A 15,720-nucleotide genomic window follows, 5' to 3' on the forward strand; every position below is an offset into this window, starting at 1 on the left:
CTCCTTGTAGAATTGGAATTGAGAAGATTGCATTTTGAAACCAGACTGGGCAAAATAGTCCATGAGAGTCCTTGTCAAGGGACGAAGCTGGCATCATGGTGCAGCTAAGGTAGCAAATGAAAAATTGGATGAAGATCCTGCCTGCAACAAAAGCAAGTCCCCTCCTCAAAAATCACCAGCACAGGGGAGTGTGGGGGGGAGGGAAATGGGTACCAAGACATGTGAAAGGGTATCAATGTATGTGAATTAATGCACCTTCTATCTGGCAAATATCATGTAACCCTTTTACTAATTACAATAAAAAATAAAAAAATTAAAAAAAAATTAAAAATCACCAGCACAGATTTAAGTGGCTGGAGACTGGACTCAGTATTAGAAGGTCAGTTGAAGGTCAAATACTTCATCAAAACTCAAACCTGTCCTATTCTTCATCATGTTCTTTGTTTCTGATTTAATATTACCATTATCTCTACCACAGGAAGGCTACTCTGAACACATTCTTTTTTATTCAGTTCAGATGGTCAAACATATGTTTAATATAACACGTAGAACATACATACACTCAGGTTCATGGTCCAAAGATGCCCTTCAGGGTTTCCTAGAAGCTTATTATCAATTTCCTCACCAAAAACAAGGGAGAACAGAGAGATGTAGCTCAATATATTAAACCCTGAACAAACTAATCACCAAATCCAAAATCTTTTCAACAGTATCCTGACATTTGGGTTCTTCAGAAAAGAATGAACAATGACAATACTTTCAGACACAAAGATTGAGGAATTTATTTATGCCTACATATCTGCCCTGAAAAAGTGGGTTTTTCATGCAAAGTTCAACTTCCTTAGAGGTATTCCTTAGTGGTATGGAGAACTCTAAGAGACAGTTATGGGTATTTATGCAAATTAGACCTCTTTTTCTTTCTACATAATTAAAGAGACTCATGCTAAACAGTAGTGTATTAAGACATCCATTGAAGGGCTGGAATTGTGGCTTACTGGTAGAGTGCTTGGCTAGCAAGCATGAAGCCCTGGGTTCTATTCCCCAGGGCCTCAAGAACAGGAAAAACGGAAGTAGTGCTGTGGTTCAATAGTAGATTGCTAGTCTTGAGCAAAAAGCAGCCCAGAGACAGTGCCCAAGCCTTGAATTCAAGCCCCAAGACTGGCAAAAAAAAAAAAAAAAGCAAAACAACATACAGGTGGTACCTTATAACTTCAATCATAAGGATGAAACCCAGGGTCTTAAAATGTAAGACAAGCCCTGAACCAGCCCCTACCAGACCTCACCCTAAAATTCTTTTTCATCCTGATTCCCTATGAAGAAGGCAGAATGGGAAGCTCACAGTGACTTAAAGATGAGTACACTGGGAAAAGACATATGAGTGCAGCCCTCTGTGGTCCTTCCCTGTCTCTGCAAGTCACACACAACCAAGGGATCCCAGAATGTCAGTTAACTGAAAAGAACCCCTGGGTGAGTCACATCGAGTCCAGTTGAGGCACCTGAAAAACTGCTTTCATGTTGAAATAATCTCCACCGTGATTATGGTGAGGCATCTGCACTGAGAGAGAAGAGAACACAAGGAGAAGATGGGCTCTGGTGAAGGGTTGTGGCTTAGTGTTTGTGGGTGCTAGTAATCTTTAGCTCTCCTCTGTGGAGCAGGGTCCTTAGGTAGAAAGAATAAAGTGTGGGGATGGGGCTTGGCTAGGTGGGAGTGGCTTGGTTCTGTGTGGGTTCTGACTGGCTTTAGCTCACAAATCCTCAGTAGAGGCCTTACTAAAAATAGATGCTAGAGTCTAGTTTATGGGTGTGGTTTAGTCCTTTGTGGAATCTAATGAAGTTCAATCTCCCTGTCTCAGATAGTATCCTTACTGAGAAGAGCTCTTAAGGACTGTTGGGCTGGAGACCTTGAGCCTAGACTAGACTAGAGTCTAGTTTGGGGGTTGTGATTTGGTCTTTGGTGAGAACTATGGTACTATATTTTCCCTATTTGAGATAGAATCATCACTTAGAGAGAATTGAGCTTTTAGGATTGTTATGAGTATGAGGAATGAGGCTTGGTCCTGCGACAATCCCAGAGTCTGAGAAAATGAATGCCTTGTTCTTGTGGCTTCCTACCAGGAGGCTAGACTTCTGTGCTCTGGATATCTCTGTCCCCCAAATTCACCTGTGGAAACCCCATCTTAATGGTCATAGTGTCAGGAGTGAGGTCTTTGCTATACTTCAGACTACCATGAGTGGACACTCTAAGGTGGTAGTAGAGCACTTTTGCAGACCCACATAACTTCTGTTCCTTTAAAGGACATGAACAAGTTGCTGTCTCTGATCCAGAAACCATGCTCAGGCCTTGGCTTTGGACCTACAGCTTCTATTCTGTGAGCCATCAATACCTGTTGGTGAAAAAAAATCACTAGTCAGAGTTCTGTTACAGTTATAGTCTGCAAGGGTTACCCTTTGCACTTAAAACACGTTCCTATCCCAGTTTAAAAGCATGATATCTGGCAGGAAATGGCTCAGGGAAAATCTTTTATTCACATTATGATACATTTTGTACACCTACTTGCAGATTCAAGCCGGCCTCTAACTGTATCACACGCACAGGCTCTTGAAATGGGCCTTTTAACCATCAATACAAAGTAGGAAGGGGCTCACCCAGGATCTCAGAGCAGTCAGTGGGTGTCCCCAGATGGCTTTAAGCTAGTCCCCAACAGCCACTTCCTGGCCAGTGTGACCTCCCTCCCCTCCGTGCGCCCTCACAGAACCAAACAAGTTCCTCGCAACCCTGGTGACCTTCACCCAGCAGAGCCGAAAACCAGGGGGAAGCATCTGGACATGGACCCTGGCACCCGGGACGCGGGGACCCGGAGGCTCCCTGGAAAACACAGTACTGATATCCAGGCGCATCTTGGAAAGTTCTGGGTGCTCTGGGGGAGCCCGGTGCGCTCTGCCGCGGGGGCGGGGCAGGCGGACTCGGGTTACCTAAGCTCCGCACCGCCCGCCCTGACCGCCCCAAGGAGTCCGCACTGACCGCCCCAACAGTCCCACACGAGGAAGCGGCCCCAGTAAAGGCGGCAGCGGCGGCTCCGCCCAGGGCAGCCCCGGGCACGCTGGCCGGTGAGTACAGGGGTGGCCGAGGGTCCAGGGAAGGGGAGAAGGGTTCTAGGGGTCGTATGTCCTCGCGGGTGCCCACCCAACCCTGGGCTCTGGCTGTCTTTACCTGTCCCCGTGGATCTGTCCCTTAGCTGCACTTCTGCCCTGTCCTGCCCTGCCCTGCTGTTCACCCCTAATCCTGTCAGGCTAAAGCCTTTTCCTTTGCAAACCTCCTCTGAGCTGCCCCCTTTAACCCCTACCAGCCACACCAGCGCCCTGGAACTGGGCCCCTGGACATCCCTTTGCTATCTACCCCTACCCCGGCACTTTGCTGCTTACATTTTTCCCATACTTATTCTCATGCACCCTGAGCTTGATTGTAAACTGGTCCCAAAGGGTCCCTTGGAGACCTTCTAGTCTGCCTGGATCCAAAGCATATATGAAAGAAAATCCTCTCAGTTATTTCTCTGTCCTCAGTCTGGAGGCCAGCGCTGCTTCCTGCTAAGTCAGGATGGGTCCCTCCTTCCCACCAGTGGGCCTGGGCCCGACACTGGGTCTCTCTGCCCGACACTGGGTCTCTCTGCCTAACATCCCACCCCATGCAGCCCCACTTCTCATGAACAAAGTGGCTACGAGCCTTTCTGTCCTAAAATTGCCCACAAATCCTGTATCCTCATGGAGTACAAGCCTCCGCAGACCTGTGTGAATAGTAAGGCCTGCTGGATTATGAAGGTCAAAGGGGACGTGAATGGGGATCTATTTATTGGGATTGCCTGCCCCCCCATGCTGGATTCTTTTCCTAGTCCATGATGAATAAGTTGATATCAACTTAGTATTTACAGCCTTTAAAGAACAAAACACTAACGAGATAATCTCTCCTAACAACAAATATGCATTCACAACTTTGTGAAAACTGAAAAGGTGTAATTTTTAAAATATATTTATCTAAGTAGTTAGACAAAGAAATTGCCATTCAACAGAGCAGTTTATGAATCCAGTGCCTTTTGATTAATGTCACTCAACATTCTCACCCAGCCCTCCCAACCCATGCCTTTTCTCTCTTAAATTTTAGATTATGTATGGATAGCTATATAACAAAGCAATTTTTGTCTATGATGTAGAGTGTACTTTAGATGTAAGTGTATGGTGTAAGAAGTTGAATTCCAGTAGCAAAGTGGAAGCTTTTTTGAACTTGAAATCTGATTGCAGAGATAACACTGGCAAACCCAGGGCCTTACTAACCCAAGTCCTGTACCGCAAAGCTGCAGCCCAAGCTGAAATTCATTTTTGCCTGTCCCTCATTCAAATTGCTATGTCATATTTAGTATTGTTTGTATCTGGAAAACCTGAGGCCAGGAACACTAGTGAAGAAAGAGAAATTCAAACTAATTTGAATTAGGAAGAAGGTTAGGGTCCAGAATTCCTGGATAATGTTGCTCCGGCTTGATACTTAAGTGCACTGTTGGAACGCTTTCTAGTATGTTAGGTAATACCTGAAGCCCAATTCTGTTACATAGGATTTTCTTTTTTTCTCTCTCTCTTACTCTCTTTACCTACTCTGAAACTATACCAAGTTACGTGTTCCTCATTAATTTATGAGTGATACCAAACGAATTCACTTAATCTACCAACGGAATGCTTTCCGTGTATGGGCAATTTGCTAAGAAGTGAAGAAGGTGACTGGGAAAATTTCTAATTAAAACAGTGTGGACTGCTTTGTAAGATTCACACCTCTGTTTGAAAATCAAAATCAGTTGTTTTCATCTCATTTTTAATTTTCATGTCCCCTGGTACTTAATCATTTTGTAGTTTTTCTTCCCTCGCAGTTGTCACCTTAATGTTCCAAAATAAACAGCTCACTATGAAATATCATAACTAGGAAAATATGTTTGCCCTGTTATTTTCATTGCCTTTAATAGTTACCAGCAACAACAAAAATTAAAAATGGAAAAAAAATATTGATTTTTCTTTTCATTGGTTTCTAACTAGTGAACGAAGACAAACTCAGCATATATGAATTTCACGCTCTCCCCAGACTGTCTTTACTTAGGTTTATCCTTTTGCACCGAAGACCCGATTTCATGAACTTTTTTAATACTCTTTTGAAGCATAGGTCCACAGACCAACTTCTTGAAATCTTTCATTGTAGATACCACCATCATTATCCTCTCCCTCATTTCACCTTGCAACTCAAGAGAGACAAGTCTTCCTTTCTATTCTCCACAGTCTGGAAATGCTTGGGACTTTATCCCCCAGCATAGGGATGGGAGAGGGAGAAGGAACAACATACACCTATAGAAAATGTTGCATGCATTTCAGAGCATTGTGTGAATCCGGTTTAGATTGGGACAGTAACAGAGTTGGAGGGCAGGTAAATGGGGGGGTCAATGGAAATGAAGCACTAATGCGGGTAAATCCACCACTGAATACAATTTAAATTCTCTTCAAATGGAATAACTTGGCCACTGGAGTAAGAGTTCACCCATTGAGAAGGAATAATTGTAGTATTTGTGTGATGATAATGATAGCAAAATAGTAGAGCTTGAACCTCAAGGCCACACACTAGGTAGGCAGACATTAGACACTTGAGCCACCTTTCTAGCCCTATTTTTTCACTTGTTAGCTTTAAGGTAGTACCTCACTTCCCCCTTGTATCCCCTTGTTTTAGGCTTCCCATAGTTGCTGGGATGACAGAAATGTGTCACCACATCCAGCTTTGCTCCATTGAGATTGAGTCTCGTGGACTCATTTTTCTCAGGCTTGTTTAGAACTATGATCCTCCTAGTTTTAGCCTCCCACATAAGGGTGACAGAAGCATGCCACTGCTTCCAGCTGTAGGTTCACACAGTTGGCATCTCAAGGAACTTTTCTGCCAGAGCTGGCTTCAAACCATGATCTGCCCAAGTAGCTAGGAGTAGCCAGCAGTCACCAACTTCTTATTGTTTTATTGAGCAAGACAACTTTTATCCTAAACATGGTCAACCTTTCTCATTTTTCTGTCTCCTGTCATGAAAAGTGCTTCTGAGGTGTTTCCATTTGAGAGGGCACTTTCTCACTCAATTTTGTTCCTATAGGTTGCAAAGTATGATAGTGATTGAGTTCAAACTGGAACCCACTTTGCCTCCCATATTTCCTAACAGTTCACCCTTAGAAAAAGTTATTTCCTTTTTTATGTTATGTGAGTAATGTAGTTCATGTAAAACAATGGGATAGCAGATGTGCCTTATAAGGGTAAGGGTGGCATTGGGATTGAGCAAATAACATGAAGAAATATTTTGGGATGGGTGCCAGTGGCTACTCAGAAGGCTGGGATATGAGGACTGGGTTCAAAGACAGCCCAGGGAATTTAAATAAGAAACTCTTATCTCCCAGTTAGACAGCAAAAATCAAAAGAGAAGTATGATGACCTGAATGTTAAGAGTACCAGGCTTTCGTGGAAAAGCTCAAGAATAGTGCCCAGAACCCATGTTCAAGCCCAGTACCAGAGAGGGAAAAAAGATGAAATAAAACATTTAGCAAACCTGTGATGGTGGATTAACTGTCCTGTCTCCTTGTTCACCCAGGGGATGGTTCTGTGCTCTCCCTTCTCCAACTCTCAGCCCCACTGCTCAAGATTGCACTGAGCTGCAGCTCCCAGCTGGGGGTCTTTCCCCTGCCCCTTGTTCTACACTGTGGATCTGGGTAAGTAAAGCCTAAATAACTAGAAAAATGGAAGAGTGGCCCATAGGCAATGATGGATTTTACTGCAATGAAAGGTTTCCTTCACATTTCCAGATACCTGACCCACACAGCATTATTTGAAAGGAAAGTATATGCAGGGACCAGAACCAGCACTCCTTATTTGGCCTTTCAACTTGGATCAGGGCCAGTCTGACTGATCTTTTGAGATGAGCCAGCTTTGATTTCTCCTGTGCTTAAGTGGCAAACTTGGTACTGGGTTGTTGAGTCTGGAATATCATTGATAAATGTTTATTTGACGGGGATATCATGGAGATCATGGTTATGATCCAAGCTGTGCTACTAACTAGCATGTGATCATGAGCAAGTCACAAACCAGTTACATTGTTTGGACCTTACTCTGTGGATCCTTGTAGGGTAGGATATGAGTCCCATGGTTCTCAGCTGCTAATGTGTGGTTCCATTGTACTTGCATTGCCTAAGTTTTCCTGTACAGAAAATGGAAATTGCCGGACATGATGGCTCATGTCTATAATTCCAGGTACTATGAAGGCAGCAATCAGAAGGATCATGTCTCAATGCCAGTCTGTCCCCAAAGTTAATAAGACACCCTGTCAACTTGAAACCGGGCATGGCAACATTCTTAATCACCTGAGCTACATGGACAATCATGAGGCAGACCATCCAGAGGGAAAAAAAGAAGTACAATCCTATGTGCAAGATGACCAAGGCAAAACTAACTTGGGAGCATACTATAATGGAGAGTCATGGCTCATGAGCCCCTAATTATTGTTAATTTTCATTTTTCTGCCAATCCTTGAGCTTGAACTCAGAGCCTGGGCACTGTCCTTGGGCTTTCCCAAGGCTTGCACTCTACCACTTGAGCCACAGCATCACTTCTGGCCTTTTCTGAGTATGTGAACTGAATTCATTGTAACTCAGCCCACCCAAGATTATTAATATCCCCAAAAGGTCCCCAGGGACAATTTCATCTCCTCTGCCAGTATAACATTGCCTCATGACATTGTCTCCTCGAAGTGACCTTTGACTTGTTGAGGTGGGGAAGAAAGGTGTCAGGGAGGGATAAGGACAATCACCCTGATCATGGCTGAAATAGGAGCTTCCCTGTCCACATTGAGATAAAAAGTGATCCTCACACCTTCTCAAATAGTCAGGGACTATTGAGTTACCAAAACTGGGAGAGGAAAAAGAGCACACTGTTTACCTTACTCACTTCTTGGGACCTAACTCTGTTGTCATGACATTGTAAATTCTGTACATGAAAGCACTTGAAACACTTTCTTAGATTTAAGGATATAACTTATGAATGCATAATCCTTGGTTCTTACTTTGTTTATCCTGCCAATGTTCCCACACTCTTTGCATCAACAATACCTAGAAAACAATCGTCAGTCAGTGCTTTGTGACCATCAGGCCATACAAGAGACAAACATAAGTTGACACCAAGTGGGAAAACATTAAAGAGGAACCAGAACTAAGAAAAGAGGCATGTGAGAAGTAAGGAACTGAGTCTAATTCTTTTCTTTGTCCTCTCTGGTGCCTCAAGTCAGTTTGTTCTTCAGCTTTCTATAATGCAGGCAAGGCACCACATCCCACCTGCTCTGTGCTGGTACTGGTGGACTGGTGGCCAGTGGTTCCAGTGTATTCCCTCCTGTTTTCTATCTACAGTGTGTGTAGCAGTGGTGGCTGCATGGAAAACAGCTGGACATACTACTCTCATATAGTTTGACTGATTCCAGGCCCTGGCTTGATTCTAAGAAACATCTATGGTTTGAAAATGGTTTGCTGGGGTGGAAAGCTCCTGACAGCAGTGGCTGTTTACCTCTATGTCTGAAAGCAGCTCTTCTTGCCTGATGTCCAAATCTGATGCAGACCCCCAGAAATCAGTTCAGCTCCTGCATTTCCAGCTACCATTAAGGAAAGAAAGTCCTGGGATTTGATTCATTTGATGTTTATTGCTGATCGTCATGGTTTTGTACCATGAAGCACATACTCTTTCACTATTTCGTGATTTATTCTTTCCTACTTCTTTCTACTTTCTTCATTATAGAAATAAAGTCACTGGGAAAAATATGGAGCTGCCATCAAACCTTTAACTCAAATGAAAATTTTAATAATCACTAAGCTCGTAAGCTCTTATGTTACATATGAACAATTGTCCTCTCACACTTCTAATCTTATTTTTTTTGCCAGTTCTGGGGCTTGAACTCGGGGCTAGGTACTGTCCTTAGGCTTTCTCAAGGCTAATGTTCTACCACTTGAACCACAGCACTACTTCCCACTTTTTCCGTGTATGTGGTACCAAGGACTTGAACCCCATGATAGGCAAGCACTGTACCACTAGGCCATATTTCTGGCACCACTTCTAATCTTTTCAAGAATATCTAAACTACACTGATTCTTAAGCCTCTCATTAGTTTGCTTTTGAAATTTCTGCTTTGCCAATACAATGAAATGTCATAACTAGAAATGATAGCATGTCTCAACATGTCTCTTTTTTATTGAACACTTTTAGCATCTATCTCAAATGTAGCAGAGTTATTCTTTCTTCTTTTCTTGTTCGCTTCCTCTTTGATTCACTTATTCATTCAAGAAATATCTACTGAATTCCTATTATGTTCCTGTCTTGCGGTAGCCCGTATCCTCATAAAAGGAAGAAGGAAGACTAGATGGAAGTGAGAGGGAGGGTGGAAGAGATGAAGAGAGGAAGAAAGGAAGGAAAGAAGGAAGGAAGGAAGGAAGGAAGGAAGGAAGGAAGGAAGGAAGGAAGGAAGGAAGGAAAGGAGGAGGGAAAGGAGGAGGGAAGGAAGGAAGGAAGTTAGATGGTAATAAATGCTATGGAAGGAGGAAGAAGGAAAAAATTAGTTGCAGAATTATTTTATACACACATGTACACATACATATGGTCAGAAAAATCTTCCTGAGAGGAAGTGGTCATGAGCCTAGACCACAGGCAATGAAGGAGAAAGTAGTTCTGGACTCTCCAGTGGCCAGTGCAGAGCTCCTGAGGCAGGTGTACCTGGCAGCCAGGTCCCTTTGGCTGGGGCAGAGTAACCATGGGTGATGTCAGCAAAGGAAGTAGCCGTCATGAGTAGGGCCTATGGGTCGTGGAAGCCCTGTAGCATAATTGCTAGGGGTTCTCATAAAGTGAAGATGACATTTCTGTGTGTTAGAATAACAGCAGGCTTGTGTGCCCTGTGTCTTTGCAGTGTCCACTCCATCATTGTTCACATGGGCTTTCTTTCCCCACCAAGTCAGCCTCTCTCCTAATTATTTCTTGTAGTCCCCCTGCCTAGGCTCCAATCCAGCAGGCATCACTCTCCCTTCCCTACTTTCTTCTCACCTCAAAGATAAGTTTGACTTGTCCCATCCATGTTTTAAGGAAATATGCTCCAGATTACTAAAAAATAAAAACTCTCAGTCCCAGCAGCAACAATCAGAAGAGAGATCTTAGTAAATATATACACTGTGAATTTATAGTTTATACAGTATTGTTATACCTACATATAGTTATACCTATGTAAAGAGGTTTGCTATTGCTACCTTTGTGCTTGGTTAGAATGTGCACATTATTTTGTTAAAAATCGATATCTGAGGCCTCTCTTGGTGTTCCAGTGCCTCTTAGCCCTAGAACTTTGTTTCTGACCTTGAGAGCAGTAAAGACCTAGTCTCCTTCCTGCTCTGTTCCCAAATATTTTGTCTGTGGCCAAAGCCATTGCATCCTTTTGCTGCCCACTGACTGATCACATCTTTCCCCAAAGAGCACAGAGCAGACCATTTGAAGAGCAATCTGTTGCCATGGGGAACTCCCTTTGTACAATTAATATACACTGAAGGTGATTAGGCTCTGTTGGAAAATGGGTATTTGCTTGGGAGTGGGAATGGGTAGAAGGGATGAATTAGGGGTAATATAGTTGAAGTGCTTTATTGATGTGTTTGAAATAGTTCAGTGAAACCTGTTGAAATTATTTTTAAAAGTAGGGAGGGGAATAGCAATGTTCAAGAAGTACCTGATGAGTGTAACTGTAACCCCTCTATACATCACCCCGACAATAAAAACTTAAAAAAAAAAAAAGTAGGGACCGGGAGTTTGGCCTAGTGGTAGAGTGCTTGTCTAGCATGCTTGAAGCCCTGGGTTTGATACCTTGATATCACATATATAGAAAAGGTCAGAAATGGTGCAGTGGCTCAAGTGGTAGAGTGCTAACCTTGAGAAAACCCAAGGACAGTGCTCAGGCCCTGATATCAAGCACCAGTAGGGAGAGGTTTGGCTTATAATCCTTGCTATTCAAAGAGGCTGAGATCTGAGGATCAAGGATCAAAGCCAGCCTGAGCAGGAAAGTCTGTGAGACTCTCATCTTTAAGAAAAACTACTCAGAAAAAAAAAAAAAAAAAACAGAAGTGGTACTGTGGCTCAAGGGGTAGACTTTAAGTAGAAGCAGAAACTCAGGGACAGTGCTCAGAACCTGAGTTCAAGCCCCAGGACTAGACAAAAAAAGAGGGAGGGTAGCAGGAAATGGAGCTGTGACTCAAATGGTAGAATACTATCCTTGAGAGAGAAAATCCCTTAGGGACAGCATACAGCCTCTGAATTGAAGACTCAGGACTAGCCCAAAGAACACATAACTTCAAAAATTACATTAAAAAAAAATTATCCTGGGGCCAGCACTGGTGGCTCACACCTATAATCCTAGTTTCTCAGGAGGCTGAGATTTGAGGATTGTGTTTTGAAGCCAGTCCAGCGGGAAAGCCTGTGAGGCTCTTATCTCCAATTAACCACCAGAAAACCAAAGTGGAACTGCAGCTCAAAGTTGCAGCTTTGAGCAAAAGTCCTCAAGAAAAACATGCAGGCCCTGAGTTCAAGCCCCATGACAAAGAAAAAGAAGAAATTACCCTGGGATGAAGGAAAGAAACAAGGAGCCATGCTCATGCTACTGAGAAATCTCAGATAACTGGCCATGTATGCTTTTTACAGATAAGGAAACTAAGGCATACAAAGTTTTGGCACATTGAAGTAAAAGAACAGTAATTGTAGTTCTGCTTCACATAGTTTTTCTGAGCCCAGTGAGCAGCATATGATACTCCCTCTCTGAATAGCAATCCAGTGGCCCTTTGGCAGAGAAATTCAAGAGCAGGAGGATAGTTAGGAAGGAGGAGGAAAGGTTGGGCCCAGCATGAGACTAACACACTGACAGACAACATGGCCTCTGCCCCCTAGATACACTCAGCATGCAGCCAACTTCCACGGAGCCCCTACACACCAGCTGTGTGCTCAGCTCAGAGAGAGTCCTTTCTTCACAGCTTACCTTCAGCACTGCAAAACAGCTTGCTAAGATTTCAGGGCCCTTACTCTTCCAATACACTGGGCCACTGTGACATTAAGACAAAGAGACAATGTATTCTGCTTATGCTAAAAGTCTTACTAGCATAATAAAGGAGTAAAGAGCATCTTTTCAAATTGTGTTTAGAAATGGGCTGATAAAGTCACAAGTGGAATTACTCTTTTTTGAATTGTAATTCATGAAGGCTTTGCTACATGCATTGTAATTATTTCAGAAGATAAGAGTTCTGTTGCTCTGGGAACTGTTAGGAAAGAATTTATAATGAATGATGTTTATTGCTATTATTTTTTCATGCCAGTGACTACTGAAAAAAATTGTGAAAGATATGGTAAGCTTGGGCCTATGTTCACATAGTTGGGATTAAAAGGCTAAAATATGCATTATTCAGGTAATAATATTACCTGATTACATTGAAGAGATGAATTTAGAGGCCTTGAAAGCTGCAATCCACATAAAAAAATGTAGTTTCAAAACTTACAAAAATTTTAAAAAGGCATTACAGCAATGCTTTGTAGTTCATGCTATAATGGTCACTACTCAGGAGGCTGAGATCTGAGGAAATTGGTTCTCAGCCAGACTAGCAGGCAAGTCTGAGAGACTCTGATCTTCAACTAACCACCAAAAAGCTGGAAGTCGAGCTGTGGCTCAAGTGCTACCATACCAGCCTTGGTCAAAAAAAAAACAACAACAACAACAACAACAAAAGCCTAAATTACAGAGTCTGGGCTGGGCTCTCTCCTCGAACTGCTTTTGCCCAAGGATAGCACTCTCATCCAGCCACAGCTTCACTTTCAGCTTTCTTGATAGGTTAGTGGAGATAACAGTCTCATAAACTTGATTGCCTGGGCTGGCTTTGAATTAGCATCCTCAAACCTCAGGCTCCTGAGTAACAAGATTTACAGCCATGTGACCCCAGCACCCTGGTTAATTCCAGTATTTGGAAAGCTAAGACAACAGGATCACAAATGAAGACCAGGTACATTTTTAAAAATCTCAAAAAGTAAAAGTAAAGTTTCATTTTTATGCCCAGAGTAGCCATAAAAAGTTAGTTGAGAAGTGATCAACCAGTCTTGGTAATCAAAGACAGAGGGCATACATTATTTATTAGATTCTACTATAAAGCATTCTTTTTCCTGATGTTTTATTCTACAAGTTACTTGTGCTTCTATGACAGAATATCACAAGCTGGGCTACTTATCAATCTGTAGGAATGTATTTCTCAGGTTCTTGAGGCTGGGAAGTACGGGACCCTAGGGGGTCTGCTTAGAGAGGATCCTCACTCTCCACTTCAAGATGTCAAATGTGCCTGTATCATCTGGAGGGGCAGAATGGCAGGTCTGTGCCTGGCAGGAAGAAAGCCCTTCTATATAGACACGAATCCCACTTACGAGTGCTGAGGCATCATGACTCCCTCACCCCCAAAGGCCACACATCTTCTCACACTTCATAGACAACCAAACTTCCACATGAACTCTGGAGAAAAACAAATCATTGAAAGCAAGGCTGGTTTTCATATCAGCCTTGTTGGTACTGGTTCACATTGCCGCTAGTATTCCATTTTATTCTCAGCTATATTACTTACCTCGATTATAGGTATTTATTTTGCTTTGTTTTGCCAATCCTTGAACTTGAACTCAGGTCATCAATCCCGTTTCTGAGCTTTCTGGCTCAAGACTAGTGCTGTACCAGCTGAGCCACAGCTTTACTTTTGGCATTTCTGGTGATTAATTAGAAATGAATCTCGCAGACTTTCCTGCCTGTGCTGCCTTGGAACCACAATCTTCTGTTATCTGTGATTACAGACATAAGCCACCAGTACCTGGCCACATGTTATATTTTTATTCTTGAATTATTTATTCCCTTAAGCAGCAGCCACTATGTATCAACCATGCAAATACTCTAATTTTAACAGTATAATCAACTTTAAACCAAAATGATGATGATGTGATTTTTTGACTTCTTGCCTTTCTCTACAACATAGTACTTCCCTCATGCGGACACAAGCTCAACTCTGAACTACAGAATAATTTAAATAGATAAACAAATACAAGATTAGGTGAGAAGAGTTATATATCTTTAAAATACTCAAGTTGAAAATTAAGGACCAGGCTGGGTGCTGGTGGTTCACAACTATAACCCTAAGTATTCAGGAGGCTGAGACCTAAGGATCATAATTTGAAGCCAGCCTGGGCAGAAAAGTTCATGAGACTTCTTATCTCCAGTTAACCATCAAAAGTCAGGAAGTGGAAAATTGGCCCAAGTTGGTAGAGCACGAGCCTTGAGTGAAAAACCAAAGCTAGAGGATGAAGCCCTGAGTCCAAGTCCTAGTACACACACACACACACACACACACACACACACACACACACACACTCAGTCTTGCCTGGGTTTTGACTGCCTGACACACTACTGGTCTGATTCATCCTTTCCTGCTATGGAGCCAGTGGCAACTGACCATGGGACTTAACCACTGAACATAACAGAAGCCTTTTTTTTTTTTTTAATTTTGTCAAGCAATTTACTTTTGCGCAAAAGGGTGCAATGCCTCACTCTACCCAGAGCTAAGCAGGCACACTGGGCAGAGCAGTTTAGTAGGTTTTTATCCCAGTCCAAACTGTCCCTTGTTAAGGAGTTAGGCTCACATTCTAAATATAACTGATTACCAACGTTAGATTGTTTTTTAAAAGGTTTACAATTTTTTTTTTCATTACAGCTGGCTGAAAGTGGAACTGGGAACAGAGTGGCTGGCAGATACAGTGAGAGAGGCTGATGAAGTCAGCAGAAAGCTCCCACTTAAAAGGGGGAGGTCTGGGGCACATGCTGACACCTGTAATCCTAGCTACTCTGGAGGCTGAGATCTGAGGATCAAGTTTCAAAGCCACCCCAGGCATAAAAGGACCTGAGACTCTTATTTCCAACTAACCTCCAGAAAACAAGTGGTGCTTGGCTCAAGGGTAGGATGGTAGCCTTGAGCTGAAGAGCTCAGGAACACCTCCCACCCAGACCCAGGGGGAGGGTGGTAGCCTTGAGCTGAAAAGAGCTCAGGGACAGTTCCCAGGCACAGTTCAAGCCACGTGACCCTCAGAAAAAAAAGGGGGGGCACGCGAGTTTGGCCTAGTGGTAGAGTGCTTGCCTAGTATGCACCAAGACCAGGGTTCGATTCCTCAGTACCACATACATAGAAAAAAGCTGGACGTGGTGCTATGAGAAGCCTTTTTTTTTAGAAGTGTGCATGGCATCTATTCATCTCTCCAGGATGAGTTAAGTCATTATGTTTTTATTGATTTGTGCTTTATTCTATGAATTATTGCTCACTAGCCACAGAACAATATCAGAAATGCTCTGAGGTGCTCCCCGATGACCCAGCAATTCCACTACTTGGCATTTACCCAATCATCCAGAAACAAGGGCATACTAAATCCACTAGCACAATGATGTTCATTGCAGCACTATTTACCAAAGATATGGAACCAACCCAGATGTCCCTCAGTTGATAAGTGGATCAACAAGGTGTGGTATTTATACACAATGGAATTCTATGCTGCTGTCAGAAAGAATGACATCGCCCCATTTGTAAGGAAATGGAAAGACTTAG

This window comes from Megascapheus bottae, chromosome 5 (assembly GCF_031878675.1).
Source record: "Megascapheus bottae isolate mThoBot1 chromosome 5, mThoBot2.hap1, whole genome shotgun sequence".
Lineage (NCBI taxonomy): Eukaryota > Metazoa > Chordata > Mammalia > Rodentia > Geomyidae > Megascapheus > Megascapheus bottae.